Genomic DNA, 15169 nt, shown 5'->3' with positions numbered 1-15169 from the left:
TGTGTGATTTTTAGTAATCAGTTCTTTTTAATTGCTTTTTTTAAAATTCTCCAATACTTATATCAAGCTGTGCTTTGGAATTGAATTTAGGTTTTTTTTTCCCCTCAGGGTATTATTATTTGTGGAACATCAATGATGTTTTATAAAATGCAAAATAAACGATGTCATAAGAGAATTGACTATTATTTTCAACTAAAATAACTTAGCAACAAGAGGCTGAAACCACTTGTTTTAGTGGAAAAGTATTTCTACTTTGGTGCTACTTGGAATATATTCATGATCTTTTGCTAAGGCTAAAAATCTGTGACTGAATATCCCTCTGTGACCTTCTAAACTTTCTTTCTCTGGTTCTAGCTCTTGTTTTATTTGAGCCACATGTTTTGAAGGTCTCCCAAGTCCAATTCCTTAGCTCTCTGCTCTTCTCTATTTATATCTGTCACTCCCATAGCTTTCCTTTCACTACTATATATGGGTGATCTCTGACCCTGAACTAAATTCTAGCTTTATGTGTCCAAAAGTTGCTAGAATATTTTTTTTTTGGACTTCTTGAACTAAAAAGCCCACAACTTATACTTGGTATTTTACTTTCTTTGATTGCATCCATTGGTAAAGAATGAGATAAACCTCTACGATGACTGCTCAAAGATATTTGTATTCCTATTTCATTGACTCCTTTTGCAGGAAGCCAGTTCATGTGCAAAACCATTTAAACTGCGTTATATAAACTCACTTCTAAAGAAGTAAACGTTGTCAATATATCATTGTGCTTCTATGCTTTTCTGTTATCTATTTTTTACTGGGCTTAAAATACATAAGATAAAATTCATCATCTTAACCATTTTTAAGTGTACTCTATAATTGAGTTAACTATATGCATGTTGTTGTACCACAGATCTCTAGAACTTTTTCATTTTGTGAAACCAGAAGTCTATATCCATTGAACAACAACTCCCCAATACCTTTTCCTACTTTCCCAGCACCTGGCAACCACTATTCTACTTTGTGTTTCTGAGGATTTGACTATTTTAGATACTTCATATGAATAGAATTGTAAAGTATTTATCTTTTTTGTGACTGGTTTATTTCATTTAGCATAATGTTCTCAAGGTTTATCTATGTTGAAGCATGTGACAGGATTTCCTTTTTTTTAATATAAGGCTAAAAAATAGTTCATTGAATTTTTTTTTTTTTTTTTTTTTTTTTACCCATTCATCTACTGATGGACATTCAGCCTGCTTCCACCTCTTGGTTATTTTAAATAATGCTACAATAAACATGGGTTTGTAAATATACCTTTGAGATTCTGTTTTCAATTCTTTTGAATATATATCTACAAGTAGGATTCCTGGATCATACAGTAATTGTATTTTTAATCTTTTGAAGACCTCCACACTGTTTTCTATAGTTGGAAGCACCAGTTTTCATTCCCATCAACGGTGCACAAGGGTTCCAATGTTTCCATATCCTCACCAACACTTGTTTTCTTCTTTTTTTTCTTTTTTCCCCACACTCTTTTCCCTTTCTTCTTTCTTTCTTTCTTTCTTTCTTTCTTTCTTTCTTTCTTTCTTTCTTTCTTTCTTTCTCTTCTTTCTTTCTTTCTTTCTTTCTTTCTTTCTTTCTTTCTTTCTTTCTTTCTTTCTTTCTTCTTCTTTCTTCTTTCTTTCTTTCTTCCTTTCTTTCTTTCTTTCTTCCTTTCTTCTTTCTTTTTCTTTTTTTCTTTCCTCTTTCTTTCTTTCTGTTAGTAGCTATTCTAATGTGTATAAGGGTAACATCTCATTGAGGTTTTCATTTTCAATTCTTCTATAATCAGTGATGTTGAGCATCCTTTCATATGCTTGTTATTCATATATCTTCTTTGGATAATTTTCTACTCATGTTTTTGCTCATTTTTAATTTGTTGTTGAGCTGTAGGAATTCTTTATATATTCTAGATATTAACCTTATATCAAATATAAAGTTGGCAAATATTCCAAATCCATTCCAAAGATTGCCTTTTCACTCTGTTGATTGTTACTTTGCTGTGCAGAAGCCTTTAAGTTTGATAATAGTCCCACTTTTCTATCTTTATTTTTAGTGCATATTGTTGTTTTGTGTAAAGAATCATTGTTAAATCTGATGTCATGAATCTTTTACCCTGTGTTTTCTTCTAGGAGCTTTATGGTTTCAGGTTTTATGTTATATTTTTGATCTACTTTGAATTCATTTTTGTGTATTGGTCTATTTGCCAGTACTGTACTGTTTTGATTATGGTGGCTTTCCAATATGTTTGAATTTAGGAAATGAGAGGCCTCTAGCTTTGTTTTTCTTTCTCAAGATGTTTAGACATTCCATATGAGAGGATTTTTTTTTAATTTCTGTAAAAAGTGCCATAGGGATTTTGATATGGATTAAATTGAATCTGTAAATTACTCTGGGTAGTATGAACATTTTAACAAGAGTGTATCTTTCAATTAATGAACATGAGGTGTGTTTCCATTTATTTTTGTCTCCTGTACCTTCAGTATGCTTTGTTGTTTTGTTATAAGTCTTTCACATCCCTAGTTAAATTTATCTCTAAACATGCCATCTATGAACAGAAATAATTTTACTTCTTTCTTTTATATTTTAATCTCTTTAGTTTTTTTTTTCTTGCCTAGTTGCTCTAGCTAGAATTTTCAGTATTATGCTGAATGGAAGTGGTAAGGGTGAGCATCATTATCTTATTACTGATCTTAGAGAGCTGGAGGTTATTCATAGATGGCTTTCAGCATGATGTAGTTTCCTTCTGTTCTTAGTATGCTGAGTTTTTTTATGAAAAAGTGGTGAATTTTGTCAAATGGCTTTTCTGCATTGAGATAATCATGTGGTTTTGTCTTTTAATGTGGTATATTGCATTGACTCATTTTTGTGTACTGAAACAATCTTGCATTCTAGGAGTAAATCCCACTTAGTCATGGTGTATAATTTTAACTTGTTGTTGGGTTTGGTTTACCAGTATTTTGTGGATGATTTTTTCATCAGTATTTATTAGGGATATTGGTATGTAGTTTCTTTTCTCATAGTATCTTCGTCTAATTTTAGCATCAGGATAATTATGGCCTCACAGAACGAATTTGGAAATGTTTCCTCCTCTTTAAAAATACTTCTTTATGATTCAATCTTGGTAGGTTATATGTTTCTAGAAATTTATCCATCTTTCCTAAGTTATCCAATTCGTTGGAGTGTAAGTATTCATTGGAGTTTTATATTGTCCTTTTTATTTCTGTGACATCAGTGGTAATGTCTCCCCATTAATTTTTGAATTTTATTATTTGAATCTTTTTCTTTCTTAGCCTATTTAAGAGTCTCCTGTATTTATTTTAAGAAAGATATCTTTCTTCTCTTCTTTTTATTTTTTCATTTTAGGTCATTAACCTAAACATGGAATAATCTATCACATATTTACACTTGTGATTTGAAGAGTAGAACAGAAGTCAGAAGATCCTAGGATGAGGTATTGTCCTTGTCTTCTTGAGCTGCAATAATAGGTCACAATAAACTTCATGATTAAACAACAGAAATTTATTTTTTTTATGGTTCTGGAGGCTAGAAATCCCAGATCCAGGTCCAGCTGGGGCAGTTTCTGATTAGGGTAATCTTTTCTAGCTTGCAAATGGCTGCATTCTTGCCATGTTCTCATAAGGCAGAAATAAAATGAACAAGTTCTCTGTTGTCTCTGCTTATGTGTACACTAATCTTATCAGATCACAATCACATCATTATGAGCTCATTTAACCTTAATTACCTCCTTATAGTCCCTATCTCCAGATAATTACACTGGGGGTTAGGGATTCAACATATGAATTTTGGAGGACGCAATTCCATTCAGAGCAGGTATACACAGAAAAAGAGGAAATATTTTTCTTGTTTACTACAACATAAATCTGGAACATACTTTCACCAAAAAAGAAGACACTGACAAGCATTGAAGTAGATTTCTATTCTAAGATAAAATTTTCTAATTTTTCAATTTCTGCCAATATTTCTTATATGGAATCATTCGTGCAAAAGGGTAGAAATTTACTCAATTTATCGGGGCAGGGGGAAAACAAACAATCTTATGGAATTATAATACAGGAATGTAGCCAAATTTCATCAGTCTTCCACAGCCCTCAAGTCTTCCTTAAGGAAGACTTTTTTCTTTGGTATAATATAAATCTCATACTGAATAAAACTTTAACTAAATGATAACTTAATGGGAAAAAATCTATTTTAGATATGTGCTCAACTCCATAATTTTATAGAGGTTTGCAAAAACAAAATAAAACCATACATAACAGATATACAATCATATTCTTAGAGAAAAAATGTTTTCTTTTAATGTGTATTCTTCTCTTAGATTGTCCAAGGTAGAATGAAGTGAAAAAAAAAGAATGTCACATCTGGTACCTGACCCTGTTTCTTTTCTAAAGAAGTTATATAGTTTCCCTCTGCTAAGAAAATACTAACATCCAGTGGCGTGTTTTTTTTTTTTTTTTTGAATATGAGGAATATATATGCACATATCATCCCTTCTCTATCATCTGCCATAAATTTATCTTCTGTGTCTCCTCCTAATGACTTCACATAAATATTAAGCTCTTCCTTTAAAAATGAGCTTAGGTTTTTGCGGCAAGATGGTGGAAGAGCAGGGTCTCCAAATCACCTGTCTCCACCAAACTACCTAGAAAACCTTCAAATTATCCTGAAAATCTATGAATTCGGCCTGAGATTTAAAGAGAGACCAGCTGGAATGCAACAGTGAGAAGAGTTCGCGCATCTATCAAGGTAGGAAGACGGGGAAAAAGAAATAAAGGAACAAAGGCCTCCAAGGGGGAGGGGCCCCGCGAGGAGCCGGGCTGAGGCCGGGGCGAGTGTCCCCAGGACAGGAGAGCCCCGTCCCGGAGGAGCAGGAGCTGCACCGACCTTCACGGGCGGAAAGGGGCTCGCAGGGAGTTGGAGCAGGACCCAGGAGGGCGGGGATGCCCTCGGGCTCCCGGGGACAGTAACAGCAACTGCGCCCCGGGAGAGTGCGCCGAGCTCCCTAAGGGCTGCAGCGCGCACGGCGGGACCCGGCGGGACCCGGAGCAGCTGAAGGGGCTCGGGGGCGGCTCCGCGGAGGGGGCTGCGGGGCCCCGGGAGCAGCTCGGAGGGGCTCGGGCAGAAGAAGAGGCTCCGTGCGGAGGGGGCTGCGCGGTTCCAGGAGCAGCTCTGGGGGCTCGGGGGCGGCTCCGCGGAGGGGGCTGCGCGGCCCCGGGAGCAGCTCGGAGGGGCTCGGGCGGAGGAAGAGGCTCCGTGCGGAGGGGGCTGCGCGGTTCCAGGAGCAGCTCGGGGGGCTCGGGGGGCAGCTCCGCGGAGGGGGCTGCGCGGCCCAGGAGCGCGAATCCAACAGCGCAGGCTCCGGAGCACAGGGCGCCGGGACACAGCCCAGGATCCGGCCTCCCCCGGGACAGGCAGAGGCCGGGAGGGCCCAGGACAGCGAGGACGCTCCTGCCCCAGCTGAGCACATCAGCGGCCCCGCCCGGAGCCTCCAGGCCCTGCAGACGGAGTTCCTGCCGGAGCTGAATCCAGGTTTCCAGAGCTGCCCCGCCACTGGGGCTGTTCCTCCTGCGGCCTCACGGGGCAAACACCCCCCACTGAGCCCTGCACCAGGCAGGGGCACAGCAGCTCCCCCAACTGCTAACACCTGAAAATCAGCACAGCAGGCCCCTCCCCCAGAACACCAGCTAGACGGACAACTTCCAGGAGAAGCCAAGGGACTTAAAGAACACAGAATCAGAAGATACTGCCCCGTGGTTCTTTTTTTTTTTTTTTTTTTTTTTTTTTGCTTTTTGATTTGTTTCCTTCCCCCACCCCCTTTTTTTCTCCTTTCTTTTTCTTTCTCTTTTTCTTCTTTTTTTTTCTCGTTTTTTTTTCTTTTCTTCCCTTTTTTTTTTCTCTTTCTCTTTTCTTTCCTTCTTTCTCTCCTCTCTTTTTCTCTTTTTCCCAATACAATTTGCTTTTGGCCACTCTGCACTGAGCAAAATGACTAGAAGGAAAACCTCACCTCAAAAGAAAGAATCAGAAACAGTCCTCTCTCCCACAGAGTTACAAAATCTGGATTACAATTCAATGTCAGAAAGCCAATTCAGAAGCACTATTATACAGCTACTGGTGGCTCTAGAAAAAAGTATAAAGGACTCAAGAGACTTCATGACTGCAGAATTTAGAGCTAATCAGGCAGAAATTAAAAATCAATTGAATGAGATGCAATCCAAACTAGAAGTCCTAACGACGAGGGTTAACGAGGTGGAAGAACGAGTGAGTGACCTAGAAGACAAGTTGATAGCAAAGAGGGAAACTGAGGAAAAAAGAGACAAACAATTAAAAGACCATGAAGATAGATTAAGGGAAATAAACGACAGCCTGAGGAAGAAAAACCTACGTTTAATTGGGGTTCCCGAGGGCGCCGAAAGGGACAGAGGGCCAGAATATGTATTTGAACAAATTCTAGCTGAAAACTTTCCTAATCTGGGAAGGGAAACAGGCATTCAGATCCAGGAAATAGAGAGATCCCCCCCTAAAATCAATAAAAACCGTTCAACACCTCGACATTTAATAGTGAAGCTTGCAAATTCCAAAGATAAGGAGAAGATCCTTAAAGCAGCAAGAGACAAGAAATCCCTGACTTTTATGGGGAGGAGTATTAGGGTAACAGCAGACCTCTCCACAGAGACCTGGCAGGCCAGAAAGGGCTGGCAGGATATATTCAGGGTCCTAAATGAAAAGAACATGCAACCAAGAATACTTTATCCAGCAAGGCTCTCATTCAAAATGGAAGGAGAGATAAAGAGCTTCCAAGACAGGCAGCAACTAAAAGAATATGTGACCTCCAAACCAGCTCTGCAAGAAATTTTAAGGGGGACTCTTAAAATTCCCCTTTAAGAAGAAGTTCAGTGGAACAGTCCACAAAAACAAAGACTGAATAGATATCATGATGACACTAAACTCATATCTCTCAATAGTAACTCTGAATGTGAACGGGCTTAATGACCCCATCAAAAGGCGCAGCGTTTCAGACTGGATAAAAAAGCAGGACCCATCTATTTGCTGTCTACAAGAGACTCATTTTAGACAGAAGGACACCTACAGCCTGAAAATAAAAGGTTGGAGAACCATTTACCATTCGAATGGTCCTCAAAAGAAAGCAGGGGTAGCCATCCTTATATCAGATAAACTAAAATTTACCCCAAAGACTGTAGTGAGAGATGAAGAGGGACACTATATCATACTTAAAGGATCTATTCAACAAGAGGACTTAACAATCCTCAATATATATGCTCCGAATGTGGGAGCTGCCAAATATATCAATCAATTATTAACCAAAGTGAAGAAATACTTAGATAATAATACACTTATACTTGGTGACTTCAATCTAGCTCTTTCTATACTCGATAGGTCTTCTAAGCAAAACATCTCCAAAGAAACGAGAGCTTTAAATGATACACTGGACCAGATGGATTTCACAGATATCTACAGAACTTTACATCCAAACTCAACCGAATACACATTCTTCTCAAGCGCACATGGAACTTTCTCCAGAATAGACCACATATTGGGTCACAAATCGGGTCTGAACCGATACCAAAAGATTGGGATTGTCCCCTGCATATTCTCGGACCATAATGCCTTGAAATTAGAACTAAATCACAACAAGAAGTTTGGAAGGACCTCAAACACATGGAGGTTAAGGACCATCCTGCTAAAAGATAAAAGGGTCAACCAGGAAATTAAGGAAGAATTAAAAAGATTCATGGAAACTAATGAGAATGAAGATACAACCGTTCAAAATCTTTGGGATGCAGCAAAAGCAGTCCTAAGGGGGAAATACATCGCAATACAAGCATCCATTCAAAAACTGGAAAGAACTCAAATACAAAAGCTAACCTTACACATAAAGGAGCTAGAGAAAAAACAGCAAATAGATCCTACACCCAAGAGAAGAAGGGAGTTAATAAAGATTCGAGCAGAACTCAACGAAATCGAGACCAGAAGAACTGTGGAACAGATCAACAGAACCAGGAGTTGGTTCTTTGAAAGAATTAATAAGATAGATAAACCATTAGCCAGCCTTATTAAAAAGAAGAGAGAGAAGACTCAAATTAATAAAATCATGAATGAGAAAGGAGAGATCACTACCAACACCAAGGAAATACAAACGATTTTAAAAACATATTATGAACAGCTATACGCCAATAAATTAAGCAATCTAGAAGAAATGGACGCATTCCTGGAAAGCCACAAACTACCAAAACTGGAACAGGAAGAAATAGAAAACCTGAACAGGCCAATAACCAGGGAGGAAATTGAAGCAGTCATCAAAAACCTCCCAAGACACAAGAGTCCAGGGCCAGATGGCTTCCCAGGGGAATTTTATCAAACGTTTAAAGAAGAAATCATACCTATTCTCCTAAAGCTGTTTGGAAAGATAGAAAGAGATGGAGTACTTCCAAATTCGTTCTATGAGGCCAGCATCACCTTAATTCCAAAGCCAGACAAAGACCCCGCCAAAAAGGAGAATTACAGACCAATATCCCTGATGAACATGGATGCAAAAATTCTCAACAAGATACTGGCCAATAGGATCCAACAGTACATTAAGAAAATTATTCACCATGACCAAGTAGGATTTATCCCTGGGACACAAGGCTGGTTCAACACCGGTAAAACAATCAATGTGATTCATCATATCAGCAAGAGAAAAACCAAGAACCATATGATCCTCTCATTGGATGCAGAGAAAGCATTTGACAAAATACAGCATCCATTCCTGATCAAAACTCTTCAGAGTGTAGGGATAGAGGGAACATTCCTCGACATCTTAAAAGCCATCTACGAAAAGCCCACAGCAAATATCATTCTCAATGGGGAAGCACTGGGAGCCTTTCCCCTAAGATCAGGAACAAGACAGGGATGTCCACTCTCACCACTGCTATTCAACATAGTACTGGAAGTCCTAGCCTCAGCAATCAGACAACAAAAAGACATTAAAGGCATTCAAATTGGCAAAGAAGAAGTCAAACTCTCCCTCTTCGCCGATGACATGATACTGTACATAGAAAACCCAAAAGTCTCCACCCCAAGATTGCTAGAACTCATACAGCAATTCGGTAGCGTGGCAGGATACAAAATCAATGCCCAGAAGTCAGTGGCATTTCTATACACTAACAATGAGACTGAAGAAAGAGAAATTAAGGAGTCAATCCCATTTACAATTGCACCCAAAAGCATAAGATACCTAGGAATAAACCTCACCAAAGATGTAAAGGATCTATACCCTCAAAACTATAGAACACTTCTGAAAGAAATTGAGGAAGACACAAAGAGATGGAAAAATATTCCATGCTCATGGATTGGCAGAATTAATATTGTGAAAATGTCAATGTTACCCAGGGCAATATACACGTTTAATGCAATCCCTATCAAAATACCATGGACTTTCTTCAGAGAGTTAGAACAAATTATTTTAAGATTTGTGTGGAATCAGAAAAGACCCCGAATAGCCAGGGGAATTTTAAAAAAGAAAACCATATCTGGGGGCATCACAATGCCAGATTTCAGGTTGTACTACAAAGCTGTGGTCATCAAGACAGTGTGGTACTGGCACAAAAACAGACACATAGATCAGTGGAACAGAATAGAGAATCCAGAAGTGGACCCTGAACTTTATGGGCAACTAATATTCGATAAAGGAGGAAAGACTATCCATTGGAAGAAAGACAGTCTCTTCAATAAATGGTGCTGGGAAAATTGGACATCCACATGCAGAAGAATGAAACTAGACCACTCTCTTTCACCATACACAAAGATAAACTCAAAATGGATGAAAGATCTAAATGTGAGACAAGATTCCATCAAAATCCTAGCGAAGAACACAGGCAACACCCTTTTTGAACTCGGCCATAGTAACTTCTTGCAAGATACATCCACGAAGGCAAAAGAAACAAAAGCAAAAATGAACTATTGGGACTTCATCAAGATAAGAAGCTTTTGCACAGCAAAGGATACAGTCAACAAAACTCAAAGACAACCTACAGAATGGGAGAAGATATTTGCAAATGACATATCAGATAAAGGGCTAGTTTCCAAGATCTATAAAGAACTTATTAAACTCAACACCAAAGAAACAAACAATCCAATCATGAAATGGGCAAAAGACATGAACAGAAATCTCACAGAGGAAGACATAGACATGGCCAACATGCATATGAGAAAATGCTCTGCATCACTTGCCATCAGGGAAATACAAATGAAAACTACAATGAGATACCACCTCACACCAGTGAGAATGGGGAAAATTAACAAGGCAGGAAACAACAAATGTTGGAGAGGATGCGGAGAAAAGGGAACCCTCTTACACTGTTGGTGGGAATGTGAACTGGTGCAGCCACTCTGGAAAACTGTGTGGAGGTTCCTCAAACAGTTAAAAATATACCTGCCCTACGACCCAGCAATTGCACTGTTGGGGATTTACCCCAAAGATACAAATGCAATGAAACGCCGGGACCCCTGCACCCCGATGTTTCTAGCAGCAATGGCCACGATAGCCAAACTGTGGAAGGAGCCTCGGTGTCCAACGAAAGATGAATGGATAAAGAAGATGTGGTTTATGTATACAATGGAATATTACTCAGCTATTAGAAATGACAAATACCCACCATTTGCTTCAACGTGGATGGAACTGGAGGGTATTATGCTGAGTGAAGTAAGTCAGTCGGAGAAGGACAAACATTATATGTTCTCATTCATTTGGGGAATATAAATAATAGTGAAAGGGAAAATAAGGGAAGGGAGAAGAAATGTGTGGGAAATATCAGAAAGGGAGACAGAACATAAAGACTGCTAACTCTGGGAAACGAACTAGGGGTGGTAGAAGGGGAGGAGGGCGGGGGGTGGGAGTGAATGGGTGACGGGCACTGGGTGTTATTCTGTATGTTAGTAAATTGAACACCAATAAAAAAATAAATTAAAAAAAAAAATAAAAGAAATTACAAAAAAAAAATAAATAAAAAAAAAATAAAAATAAAAATGAGCTTAAAAATAAAATCTATTATAAAATCTAATTTCACGTATTTCAAACAAAAATTTATTTTGACTATTTATAATTTGGTGTTCAAATTCAGTTATTTTATTAATACTCCTAAGCTTCCTTTAAAGAAAAAAAAACAAATTAAAAAAAGATGTTATTTAAAAGTCACTGAAAACATTAAGAATTAGATCTGGTCACGGGATCCCTGGGTGGCGCAGCGGTTTGGTGCCTGCCTTTGGCCCAGGGCATGATCCTGGAGACCCGGGATCGAGTCCCACATCGGGCTCCCGGTGCATGGAGCCTGCTTCTCTCTCTGCCTGTGTCTCTGCCTCTCTCTCTCTCTCTCTGTATCTGTCATGAATAAATAAAACAAAAAAAAAACCAAAAAAAAATAAAACAAAAAAAAAGAATTAGATCTGGTCAGAGAAGGCAATGATTCATAACCTGAATTAATGACATACTTGTGTTTGTTCCAATGGAGTTTTAAATGGAAGAGAAATCATATGTAAATTGTAGTAAATGCTGAAATGAAGGAGAGAAAATTAGTTTCTTCTCTGAATGAAAAATAATGTTCAAGGGAAATAATAAACAAAACTTTATATAGAAATGCCTGTAGGTGGATGTCCAATTCAAAGTAATAAAATCAACCTTATATTGGCCCTAAATTCAAGATGAAATTGCTAGTTAATGATATTCAATTTTCAAAGGTGAATCTATTGGGAAACTGATGAAATTCTTATGAATGTTTCAAAAGATCTTGCTCATATTTCCCCTCCTTTTAACTCCTTCTCTCTGAGTTCATATTATTTTCTCCAACAAATCTAATCTGTAATGTAACCTAGACACATTACAACTGAGGGTGGTCATATGGCTGCTAGCAGAATTAGGTTTTACTGTTGTGAAGGATGTAAGATTTGATTTCTCCATAAACTGTCCCTTTTTCTTTTCTTTCATTTTTTGCTTATTTCCTCATTCATACAAAAAACCAAAAACTAGGAATGAGGTCATCGAAGCAGATGTGATCCCTGCCCTCATGAACCAGTAGTATGAAAATTGGTGGACAAATAGATTGTAAGCAAATAATCCTACAATTGTGTAAAATAGAAGTATGAGAAGCACTACGATTAAGAACAGTAGGATAATGGATTAGGGAATTCATCTAATCTGAGAAATCAGAACAGATATTCCTGAAGAAGTGATATTAGATTTGAGACCAGGGGTGAATTAGAGCTGTTTAGGCAAAATGGTTGTGAGGAAATATTACAGACTAATAATGGAAGACAGGCCACATTGAAAAGACTTGACATGTGAGAATCATGGCATCATAGGGCCTGAAAGACGCCAAAGAGGAAGCAAAGATGAGAAAAAGCAAGGCTTTTTCATCTAAGCCACTTTGGCTATTATACATACAGCAACAGAAAGTCTTTGTAAGAATTTTAGGGGGTGAGGACAATAAGATCTTCATTAAAAAAAAAAAAAAAGATCTTTCTGTACTTTCTATGGAGAATGGATTTCTGGGAGCAAAAGTGGAATTTGAGCACTTGTCAAGCTAGTGTGGTAGCCCAGAAGGAGTGGATACTAGCTTGGACAAGGATGGTGAATGTTTTGGAGATGGAAGGAAGAAGGCAGGATAACAATATTTAAGATAAAAAAATCAAAAGTAATTGAAGAGAAATACTTTTGTGAGAAGTGCAAAAATCCACTTCAGGGCTGAATCCTATTGTTCCACCTTGTACACCAGACATATAGTTCTCTCATTTGCTGGGAAGTGGTAACCCTGGATAAGAAGCAGTTTCAGAGGGAAGGTGATAATCTTACCTATGAGTCTGAATTCCCTTTAGGGCATATTGTTTGGCTATGGTGAGTAGGTGACCGGGTAATGGGTCTGGACCCAGAAGAAAGATCCTGACCGACAATAATGATTTTGGAGTCATAGACCATCTAAGGACCCAGGGGGAGGATTTAATGGCGAGAGTATAAAATCAAGTATGGGATCTGGGAGAGGGTGTTGAGAAATTCAGATATACAACAGAGGAAAAGAGACTAAAGAGAACCACCATTCTCATTCTTTTTAATTTTGAGACTCTTGTTTTTCTTTTTTGTTGTTGTTACTTTTCTTGACTGTATCAATGACAGCTAAATTCACTTCTTTTGATGGTTCTAGCTCCCTCCCTCCAGAAGTCCGATGTGTTCATGCTTTCCACACAATAAGAGGGTGAGGTGGTTACCTGCGATCTATTATTTCAGGGACTATAGTGAAGTCTCTGCTCCTAAAGTTTGCTGGGGAATGAAATGCCAAATCAGTGGTTTATCTTTTGGCTAAAGACTGACTGTCCTCTGTTAATATGAAAAACTCACTGGCATTGTATCATTTTTACCAACAACCATTTAGTTAACTCTTAACTGGAATTTATCTATAAAAGCATTTCCTAAGAATGCCTTGTAATTGATAATTATTTCCTCTGTAATTTGATTATTAAGGAGAGCAGATGAAGGATTAAACTTAACGTGTGAGACATATACTTATTGATCAGTTTTCTTTGTTAATTTATCCCTGGGTGTTTGCATTTTAATAGAGAATTAAATTCTCTTTTAAATCAAAAGAATAGAAACTCTATTGTGAACTATGCCTTGTGGTTATCTTTCTGGAGAGGTAGAAGAATCTTCTTAGAATCAGTAAAATCTTATCAGCTGTCACTTAGCCTAATAATATTCTAAAGCAAATTTCAGTGAAAAACTAAATGGTGGATTTTCTCCTGTTGGAAAAGCTGAAAACTAGGCAGTCTCATTTACATTTTCTAATATCATCCCTAAATAAACCTCTACAATTCAGTGTTTATTTTTGTAAAATGGTGCTCAGCAGTGTTGTGGCAAAGATATGTAGTTCAAGGACATATCATTATTATAACTTACATTATCAGGCTTTTGGTCAAGGAAATTAAAATAATTAAAAAATAAAAACTAAATTTCATTTGAGTTCTCAGTTTTACCATTTAGTTATCACCTTGATATTCCTTATGCCTTCTAACCTCACTTAGGGATTATTAAGACAAATAGTTATGCAAATGTCCTCCCAGAAGTTTGAGTAAATGCTCTGTGTTTCTGTTAAGCCTTTTCCATATGTATATAACCTCCATGACATACTATAACAGAGGAGAAAATTCTGGGTCAGAGAGGAGTGGGGCAAATTAAAAAGAAGCCAACTTCCTTTTAATGTTATGGAAGGGGTCAAGCAACTGCTTATTACTCTGACTTTTTATAACTTTATTCCAGGATTTTCTTTAGAAGTTAAGATCATTTAATGATTTTTGTCCAATAGCACATTTAGTGAACACACACAGAAGCTGTCTTTCACAGAGTGGATATTAAAATTATACATAGCCTCTGAAAAAAAAAAAGTACACACAGTTGTGAGAGAGGCAAGCACTCAAAATTATGTCCTGTAACTGATGTTAATCTAAATGGATGAATGAGAAACCAACATGAGAAATTATGTTTTACAAACATGATAATTTAGACATCTGAGTGTCACTTTTCGTTCATCCTCTGCATTTGTTTGGTTGGGTTCCTTATTTTCATAATAACTTATTATATAGGCACTAAGTCCATTGGCACCACAGCTTTTATTATAATATGCAATTGTCTTACAAGGGACAAGATTGGTTCTTAGTGCCTTAGTTGGCTTAGGTTACTATAACAAAATGCCACGGACTAGATGGCTTACACAACAGAGACATTTATCACAGTTTAGGAGGTTGAAAAGTCTAAGATCAAGGTGACAGCAGATTTAGTGCTTGATGAGTGCCCTCTTCCTGGCTTACAGACAGTGCCATCTTGTTGTGCTCACATGATCTTTTCATATGCATGTGGAAGGAGCAAACTCTGGTATCTCTTTTTCTTCTTATAAGGATACTAATTACATTATAAGGATGCTAATCCTATTATGGGGGTTTTTATGACCTCATCTAAACCTAATTGCTTGTCAAAAACTCTACCCCAAAACACCATCATATTGAGAATTAGGGTTTCAACATATGTGTTTTTGTGAGGACACACATTAAATCTATAACGTAAGGTTTATTGAGTTTGAAAGGAGATGAGAAG

Source organism: Canis aureus, chromosome 7 (genome assembly GCF_053574225.1).
Source record: "Canis aureus isolate CA01 chromosome 7, VMU_Caureus_v.1.0, whole genome shotgun sequence".
Taxonomy (NCBI): Eukaryota; Metazoa; Chordata; class Mammalia; order Carnivora; family Canidae; genus Canis; species Canis aureus.
This window is presented reverse-complemented; position numbering follows the sequence as displayed.